Source organism: Carassius carassius, chromosome 10, assembly GCF_963082965.1.
Source record: "Carassius carassius chromosome 10, fCarCar2.1, whole genome shotgun sequence".
Taxonomy (NCBI): domain Eukaryota; kingdom Metazoa; phylum Chordata; class Actinopteri; order Cypriniformes; family Cyprinidae; genus Carassius; species Carassius carassius.
The window spans coordinates 33206379-33213828 of record NC_081764.1 but is presented as its reverse complement, the minus strand read 5'-3'; the positions used below and the strand labels follow the sequence as shown (position 1 = coordinate 33213828).

The 7450-nt window shown below is 46.9% G+C and overlaps 1 protein-coding gene across 1 annotated transcript in view; it reads left to right on the top strand.

The window, feature by feature from the left end:
* Positions 1-238: 238 nt before the first annotated feature.
* LOC132151445 (receptor-type tyrosine-protein phosphatase F-like) overlaps positions 239-7450 on the top strand; it is a 193884-nt gene continuing 186672 nt past the window's right edge. Inside the window, exon 1 of the mRNA XM_059559541.1 lies at positions 239-559. The gene's annotated coding sequence lies outside the window, so the exon portion shown is untranslated. The remainder of the gene's footprint in view (positions 560-7450) is intronic.

The following is a 7450-nucleotide window of genomic DNA, read 5'->3' as shown; positions in this document are numbered from 1 at the left end:
AAAATGAGGGCATGGCAGCAAAATACAGCGCACAAAGCAGTTTGTCTCGACATGGCTCTCTTTTTTCCAGTTGGCAATGATGACACAATTCCTCGGGATGCCCTACAGTGTACTATAAAATGAAATACACCCACACACGTATACAGGACGCTTCCGGTGTCCGGTGTGGAAAATGAAGCGCATCAGTGCGCGCGTGCGTGTGTGTTTGTGGGCGCGCGGCAGACTGAGCGCAGATCCAGAGCTCGTGAGGCGAGCGCGCAACCTGTCCGCACACAGCGCGCGAGGAGGAGAGAGCCGGTGCCGAAAATACTCTTATTGTTATTCTATGAAAACGGACCTTTTCAGGCACAACACGTTCTTGAAGGATATATTATACTTGAATTTTCTTCTCTGTGCGCGCACAAGGTGTCCGTGAAGAAGAAATATCGGGGTTTGAGTCAGGAGCTGCTGATTTGAGGAGTATTTTATCCCGTTTCACTTCTGAGGAGAAAATAGTCTCAGCTGATGCCAACGACCAAAGAAAATATAGAAACGACGCTAACCAATGAGGCGCTGAAGAGTAAGTTGAGTTTTTAACATTCCTGTTACAGTTCAGATGTGTTTTGATGTTGTTTTATTTTATTTGGGAAGCACAGTTGTTGTTCGACCTTTCACTTGATTGACATTCATTGGAAGCTAATTTGGCTGTTATTTCCCCCCCCCCCCCCACTCTCTCTCGCTCTATTTCTCCCTGTTTTATTTAAATATATTATTCGATTAATATTTGATTAGAATTTTTTATTAATATATATGTTCGCTTGTCAGTTGCTTGTTCTAGCTGTATATAATTGAGCTCGTCTCTTGGTCGCATATCAGCACCATGTGACACTTGTCAGATCTTCAACTTTAAGATTTAGATATATCTGTTATTTTAAAACAGATCATAAAACGCGAATGTTAATGCTGTGTCAAGCACGTAACACAAATGAAGTGCGTGTGATTATTCTGATGGATTGCACACACTAATTCGTATTGCCAGTATAGATAATTATATGAAAGTGAAAAATGTTTAACGTGGACACACGGTAATGTGAGGTGTTGTCATGGCTTGTTGGTTATGTGATGAGCTGTCAGATTGGGAGTCTGGATGAGAGAAACTGGAGGAAACCCGAAGGCTGCAGCACTGAGTCATGGGCTGGTCCGCGCACTCCATCTCTCCGTCTCAGATAGCATCTTCTGTTCAGTTCGCAAATGACATTTTATGTCAAAGACATATAGTTTTCAGAGTATGGCCGTTCTGTAAATGCTAATTTCAGTGGATTAATAATTGGGAGGCACAACCCCAATCTGCTGCGAGATTTAGCCTACTGTAAAACAAACCTGTGTAAATCGACACTGGAGACGCCACCACATCAAAAGACGACACGATGACTAATTATCTGCATTCAACTTCAAACCCCGGTTTGGGCTGTAAAGAAATTATCACGATGTAGGGTTAGGTTTGCAAAGATTACATTTATTATTTTCTCATATTCAGAGATTTCTTTTCTTTTCTTTTTATCAGTGTTATTCAGAGAAGTGAAATATGCTTCTATATATATATATATATATATATATATATATATATATATGTGTGTGTGTGTAGATTTATTCTTGTAAATACTTTAAAGAGAGAGAGAGAGAGAGAGAGATGCAGAAATGGTGCTGTCCAAAGCTTTTGTCCCTCCTGATCTGCAGATAATTCTCCAGTGTTTTTGGCTTGAGGATTTAGCTCTAACACCATAACACTCTACACATACAAAAGCCATTAAAGGAATATTCCGCTTTTCTGAAAATAGGCTCATTTTCCAACTCCCCTAGAGTTAAACAGTTGAGTTTTACCGTTTTCAAATCCATTCAGCCAATCTCTGTCTGGCGGTAGCACTTTTAGCTTAGCTTAGCATAGATCATTGAATCTGATTAGGCTGTTAGCAACAGTGTTTCTATATTTTTCCAATTTAAAACTTGACTCTTCTGTAGTTACACCGTGTACTAAAACCAACAGAAAATGAAAAGTTGAGATTTTCTAGGCTGATATGGCTAGAAACTATACTCTCATTCTGGCATAATAATTAAGGAACTTTTCTGCCTTACCATGGGTGCAGCAGGCGCAATGATATTACGCAGTGCCTAAAAATAGTCCCCAGCTAGTTTGTTTAGTAGCAGGGTGTTGAGTGGAGTGTTCCTTTAAAAAAAAGGGGGAGAGGTTGTCTCATCCATTTCAAATCTGCCATTAATTGCTGAATTAAATGCCTTTCTGTTATGTGAAAGATAAAACTGTGCAGTCGTTACAAGCTATTTCTTCCAGACTTGCCCCCTAAAACTGGCCTTTGTTGATGTATCCAAAATGCAGTCATAATAAACCAGTGCATTTAAATGTCACCACATGAATCATATTTATAAATTACCTTACAATACATTTTTAATAAAAAAGTAAACTTGTTCTCCCAATCCAACCTTGATTTTATTTTAGGGGACTAAAAAGGCCTTCTCCTAAATGAATATGGGAAGTATGTGAATTTGTCTCTTAAATGTTGGATTCCCTTTCAGTATCAGTGTTTATTGTTGATGCACACCAGGCCTGGACATCTGTATCCGTTTTGAACCTATGGCCTAAGCTGATGATTTCCAATTCTGGGTGGAGATGTGGAGGCCACAGCAAATGCAGAAAAAACAGCTTCAGCTAATTAGATGTTGGAGAGCTGCTCTTTTACTCTATCCAAATAGCATTTCTCTCTTGCTCTCTCTCTCTTAGCAGCTCTATCCATGCTCATTCAGGTTCTCCATGCTGATAAATGATGTGTAATTTCAGTAATGAGTGGGAGTGTAAACATATGTGGAGAGAGGTAGTTTTCCCCCCACCTTTATTTTATGATGTACCACAGTTTCTTCATGCCATGACAGCGTGATGCAGCAGGTAAACCACCTCACAGTAATGGCAAGTGCAGCTACGCATTGAAAATCTATGTCTCTAGTAACGAAGGTGTCTAAAATACGACTTGGATGACATATCATGAGGTCAGTGTTTGTGCAGATTGAAAACGTGAGTGATGCGTTCACTGGCTTACACATCTCACGCTCTGTAGAACCGGTTTGTGCATCACATGTTATAAGCTTGTAAACTGCATATGGAATAATGGTTCATGGAGAAAGGCTAAGTCCCTTAGTGCTTTGTATACTGTAGCATGTGGATTGACCGATCTGCAGACCAGTTGTGGCGCTCACATTTCATTCCCGCCAGTAGACTATAACAGAGTGGCCAGGGTTTTCAATTACCCTTGCTTTTGTTTGTTGTTCGACCAGAGTCTGGAAGGGAGTTCTTTTGTTTCATCCCAGCATAGATCAAGGGCCAGACTCAATCAGCAGGACTTATAGACAGGCACAATAGTCACAAGCTGCTGCAAAACAATCAGAGGACAGCAATCTGGTCTGTAATACAGTATATGGGCCATTCATATCTTAGGCCTGTTTCACAGTATATTAGCGAAGCAGCAACATTACTGTAATTGAGCCATTAGTTAAGTTTACATGCACTCATTTTCTTCAGGAGGAATGAATTCAATCTGATTTCAGATTCTGAGACTTGTTTATATGAACTCTAAATGCTGCAATCCAATTAGTTTTCATGTGCATTACATATACTCTTCCACATGTACTTTTTTGCATCAAAACTGGAGAAAGAACCACAATAATATCACCAGATGGAGTTGACACCTGACATTTATGTTAGAAGAGCATTTCAGCAAATACTTAGTAGATATTTAGTTTCATATAACCAGTTTGAAACAAATAAATAAATACCCATGTTGGTGTGATGTAAAGTGTATGTGTCACAGTGTCTGGGTTGTGTCCCTGGGTTTCCACTAGATGTCCCCCTTTCTCACGGTGTCTGTCACCTTATCACTTCCTGTTCCCTTATTTGGTCACCTTCCTCCTTGTTAGTAATTGATTGTTCCCCACCTGTCTCCTGTTCCCTCATTATCCTTCTGTGTATTTTTACCCGGTCTGTCTGAGTCTGTGTTACGGAGTCCTTGTTTAATGTCTTATGATTATGCATGTCCGTCAAATCAGTCTTGCCCTTGCCTTGTCTCCTTGTCTTGTTTTCATGTTTGGATTATGTTTGGTTTTGACCCCTGCCTGGACTGTTTACCCCTTTGGATTACCCTGTAATAAATAACTTACCTGCAATTGGTTCCCTCTCCGTGTTTCCAGTAACACCAAACGTGACAGAAGGACTCCGTCATGCAAGGAACCAGCGGTATGTCTTTTTCCCGCTCCCCAGCCAGGATGGCGGAGCGGAGGGCGAAGTATCTTAAGTTGATCGCCCTCCGCCAAGAGGGCAATGAGGTGGGTGCCCTGGCACAGGTGTTCTGGTCCCTGGCCGAGGGCATGGGATACAATGACGCAGCCCTTAAAGACTATTTTAATGGCGGGCTGGATGATCCAGTGTCTCAGGAGGAGATGGCGCAGTTAGAGACACTGGAATTCTGGGAATTCGTGCGCTACCTGCAGCATCGGCTTTGGTGGGATGCACCAGCCACTTCTGTCTCTTCCGGCGGGGTGGTCGTCAGCCCAGCACCACTGCCCAGGATGGCTACCAGCCAAGCGCCACAGCACAAGATGGCCGCTAACCCAGCGCCAATGCCCAAATTGGCCACCGTTCCAGTGCCACAGCCCAAGATGGCCGCCAACCCAACGCCGATACCCAAATTGGCCACCAGTCCAGCGCCACAGTACAAGATGGCCGCCAGCCCAGCGCCAATGCCCACTTTGGCCACCGGTTCAGCGCCACAGCCCAAGATGGCCGTCAGCCTAGTGCCACAGCACAAGATGGCCGCTAACCCAGCGCCAATGCCCAAATTGGCCACCGGTCCAGCGCCACAGTACAAGATGGTCGCCAGTCCAGCACCACAACCCCAGATGGCCGCCAGCCCAGCACCACAGTACAAGATGGCCGCCAGCCCAGCACCACAGTACAAGATGGCCGCCTGTCCAGAGTAATGGCCCAAGATGGCTGCTTGCCCAACGCCATGGCTGCTTGCCCAGAGAGTCTCAGCTGACCCTCCAGAGTCGAGTCAGGTGCCAGTGGACCCTCCAGAGTCGAGTCAGGTGCCAGTGGACCCTCCAGAGTCGAGTCAGGTGCCAGTGGACCCTCCAGAGTCGAGTCAGGTGCCAGTGGACCCTCCAGAGTCGAGTAAGGTGCCAGTGGACCCTCCAGAGTCGAGTAAGGTGCCAGTGGACCCTCCAGAGTAGAGTCAGGTGCCAGTGGACCCTCCAGAGTAGAGTCAGGTGCCAGTGGACCCTCCAGAGTAGAGTCAGGTGCCAGTGGACCCTCCAGAGTAGAGTCAGGTGCCAGTGGACCCTCCAGAGTAGAGTCAGGTGCCAGTGGACCCTCCAGAGTCGAGTCAGGTGCCAGTGGACCCTCCAGAGTCGAGTCAGGTGCCACAGGTGCCAGTGGACCCTCCTGAGTCGAGTCAGGTGCCAGTCACCGCTGATCCTCCAGAGTCAGGGCTAGTCACCGCTGATCCTCCAGAGTCAGGGCTAGTCACCGCTGATCCTCCAGAGTCAGGGCTAGTCACCGCTGATCCTCCAGAGTCAGGGCTAGTCACCCCTGATCCTCCAGAGTCAGGGCTAGTCACCGCTGATCCTCCAGAGTCAGGGCTAGTCACCGCTGACCTTTCAAAGTCCAGTCAAGTCACCGGTGATCTTCAAGGACTGAGTCAAGTCACCGGTGATCTTCAAGGACTGAGTCAAGTCACCGGTGATCTTCAAGGACTGAGTCAAGTCACCGGTGATCTTCAAGGACTGAGTCAAGTCACCGGTGATCTTCAAGGACTGAGTCAAGTCACCGGTGATCTTCAAGGACTGAGTCAAGTCACCGGTGATCTTCAAGGACTGAGTCAAGTCACCGGTGATCTTCAAGAACAAAGGCAAGTCACCTGTGATCTTCAAGAACAAAGGCAAGTCACCTCTGATCTTCATGAACAAAGGCAAGTCACCGGTGATCTTCAAGAACAAAGGCAAGTCACCTCTGATCTTCATGAACAAAGGCAAGTCACCAATGATCTTCATGAGCAGTGTCAGGCCAGCACCAATCTTCTGGAGTCCAGTAAGGACACCAAGGAATTACCAGAGTTTCGTCGTCCCGTTGGTCCAGCCGCACGGAGGTCCGCTCCGCCTTGGGGGGCTCTGGTCCAGACAACATGGCAGTGGTGGTCTTCTGCTCCGCCCTGGGGGCCTTCTGCCCTGACCACACGGCTGTGGGGGTCTTCCGCTCCGCCCTGGAGGACTCTGGCTTCGTCCACAAGGACGTGGTGGTCTTCTGCTCCGCCCTGGGGGGCTTCCGTCCTGACCACACGGTTGTGGTGTTATTCTGCTCCGCCCTGGGGGGCTCCCGCCTTGACCACACGATTGTGGTGGTCTTCTGCTCCGCCCTGGAGGACTTTGGTTTCGACCACAAGGACGTGATGGTCTTCCGCTCCGCCCTGGAGGACTCTGGCTTCGACCACAAGGACGTGGTGGTCTTTTGCTCCGCCCTGGGGTGCTTCCGTCCTGACCTCACGGTTGTGGTGGTCTTCTGCTCCGCCCTGGGGGGCTTCCTCCCTGACCACACGGCTGTGGTGGTCTTCTGCTCCGCCCTGGGGGGCGCCACATGATGTCCTTCATGGACTTCTGTTTTGTGTTTCTTGGTTTCTGTTATGTTTCTGTCTGTTCCCCTCAGAGAGTCTGGCCCTCCATCCCTCCCCCTGAGCCTCCACCTGTCCGCCTCCCTCCTGGTCTCTGTTTTGTGTCTGTCGTGGAGCATCTGGGAGCCGCTCCGTTGAGGGGGGGTACTGTCACAGTGTCTGGGTTGTGTCCCTGGGTTTCCACTAGATGTCCCCCTTTCTCACGGTGTCTGTCACCTTATCACTTCCTGTTCCCTTATTTGGTCACCTTCCTCCTTGTTAGTAATTGATTGTTCCCCACCTGTCTCCTGTTCCCTCATTATCCTTCTGTGTATTTTTACCCGGTCTGTCTGAGTCTGTGTAACGGAGTCCTTGTTTAATGTCTTATGATTATGCATGTCCGTCAAATCAGTCTTGCCCTTGCCTTGTCTGCTTGTCTTGTTTTCATGTTTGGATTATGTTTGGTTTTGACCCCTGCCTGGACTGTTTACCCCTTTGGATTACCCTGTAATAAATGACTTACCTGCAATTGGTTCCCTCTCCGTGTTTCCAGTAACACCGAACGTGACAGTATGTGAATGTTTGCATCATGTGCACAAGATATTTTTGAAACTGATGAATGAGAATGATTTTTTTTGTCCTGTTTATTATCTCAGGTTTACTGTACCCCTTTCAATCTGATCGAAATGTAATTTTGATTGAGCTCAATTAGATGAAGGCTTTTCAGTCCTACTGAACCATCATTTCTTCTATAAACAGGTTATTTG